The sequence below is a fragment of the Micropterus dolomieu genome, linkage group LG13 (assembly GCF_021292245.1).
Source record: "Micropterus dolomieu isolate WLL.071019.BEF.003 ecotype Adirondacks linkage group LG13, ASM2129224v1, whole genome shotgun sequence".
NCBI classification, from domain to species: domain Eukaryota; kingdom Metazoa; phylum Chordata; class Actinopteri; order Centrarchiformes; family Centrarchidae; genus Micropterus; species Micropterus dolomieu.
The window spans coordinates 21,705,708-21,707,855 of NC_060162.1; positions in this window are offsets into that span (position 1 = coordinate 21,705,708).

Consider the following 2,148-nt stretch of genomic DNA (forward strand, 5'->3'; position numbering starts at 1 on the left):
GAGTTGAGGCCAAAAAGTTCTATTTTGGTCTCATCTGACCACATCACCTTCTTCCAGGCCTCTTCTGAGTCGTCCAGGTGGTGAATGGCGAACTTCATGCGGGCCTGTACATGTTTCTTCTTGAGCAGGGGGACCTTGCGTGCGCTGCAGGATTTCAATCCATGACAGCGTAGTGTGTTACCAACCGTTTCTTTTGTAACTGTGGTCCCAGCTGCCTTCAGTTGATTCATCAGTTCCCCCCTTGTGGTTTTGGGATGATTCCTCACCGTTCGCATGATCAGGGACACCCCACGAGGCGAGATCTTGTGTGGAGGCCCAGACCGAGGGAGGTTGGCGGTGGTGTGGTGCTTCTTCCATTTCCTGATAACTGCACCGACAGTTGATCTTTTCTCTCCAAGTTGCTTTCCGATTCTCTTGTAGCCCATCCCAGCCTTGTGCAGATCAACAATCTTGTCCCTGATGTCCGTAGAAAGCTCTTTGGTCTTGCCCATGGTGGTGATGTTGGATGCTGGTTGTTTGGGTGTTGACAGGTGTCTTTTATACAGGTAACGAGGTGAGGCAGGGGTATGACTTTATTTTATCCCTTTTTATTTTATTGTATTTTACTAATTTTATATTAAATTTTCATGCTCTTATCTTTTTTTTTTGTATTATTCTTTACACTTGTTAAAGCACTTTGTAACTTGTTTTTGAAAAGTGCTCTACAAATAAGGATTATTATTATTATTATTATTTGATGTAGATAATTGGTTGGGATTGGGGCTGTGTCTTAAAGAAAGACTAACTGGCTTGTAGGAGCCAGAATACTTGCTGTTTGGAAGGGGGTCATATACTTGTTTTTCCTCATCAGATGGTTATAAATTTTTATAAATTCATATGATGTGATTTTCTGGAATTTTCTTTGGGATTCTGTCTTTCACTGTTAGAATGTACATATGATTAAAATTGTAGATTGTTGCATTCTTTGTAAGTGGGCAAACCTGCAAAATCAGCAAGGGGTCAAATACTTTTTTCCCCCACTGTATATCTGTGAAACTTTAACGTTTCTTTTAATGGAATAATCACAATTCAGTAGCCAAATAAGTATTTGCTAGCGTAACCAGGCTGGACGTTTACGTGATTATAGGCAATAATAGAAGCCTGTTTTTGCCGATGGAATATGTTTGGTAGGCTTACGTCTAAAATCCTTGTTTATATTTGGAAAACGGACTGTAGCCTATAATTAACATGACTTACTGCTGAGTTATATATAAAATAAAGACATGATCTCTTTTGCGATGCCTTATGACTATACATTATTTAACTTGCTGTGTACTGAGCAATCCAGTCCTTTTTACCTGTTGAAATACCTTTAAATGGCCAAACAACTCATAAAATGCAATATTTCACTTGCCAAAAAATGATTGCAGCTTCTACTTATTGACTGAAAGGTATATTCTGGCTCAAAATGACTTGAATTTCATTCAGAAGAGTTATATTTGACAGATTATAAAACTGAACAATTATATTACAATTACATATGCATTACATTTTTAATGACATACTGACCACCAAACCAAAAACGTCCCCGGTTTTCATTTCAGAAATTTGGTCACCTTAGCTTGAGGTAGCCAGTGACATACAGGTTCCAGCCCCCGCTGGCAATTTTAATATTGCTACTACTACTACTGCTACTACTACTGTTACCACTAATGATAATAGTACTAATAATATTTTGTTTATTTTTATTTGCTAAAAACAACTAGCAATGTATGAAGACATAAAATCAAAGCAGTAATATAGTGTACATCAATTTAAATCAATAACAAGATATAAAATCTTTATCAGTGCAAAACTCAATGTGGTTGTAGCCTTTAGAGAAACAATCTGAATTTTCTTGTTTCGTGTGTCCTTTGTATTTTCTTTTTCCCCCAGTCTTTACTAATATTTGCAGATATTTACACTTGGGAGGAAGCTGTCTGTTTGAGGTCACACCCCCAGCACCCATCCAGAGCAAGTAGGAGAGGGCCTGTTCATGCGGAGAGAGAAAGTTTATTTTATTTATAAATTCCATTTACAAATTCTTATGTGCGACAGGCGCAAGAATGATTCAGTTAAAAAAAAAAAATTGACAAAACATTTGTATATGTAATACCCCCTCCCCCGTTA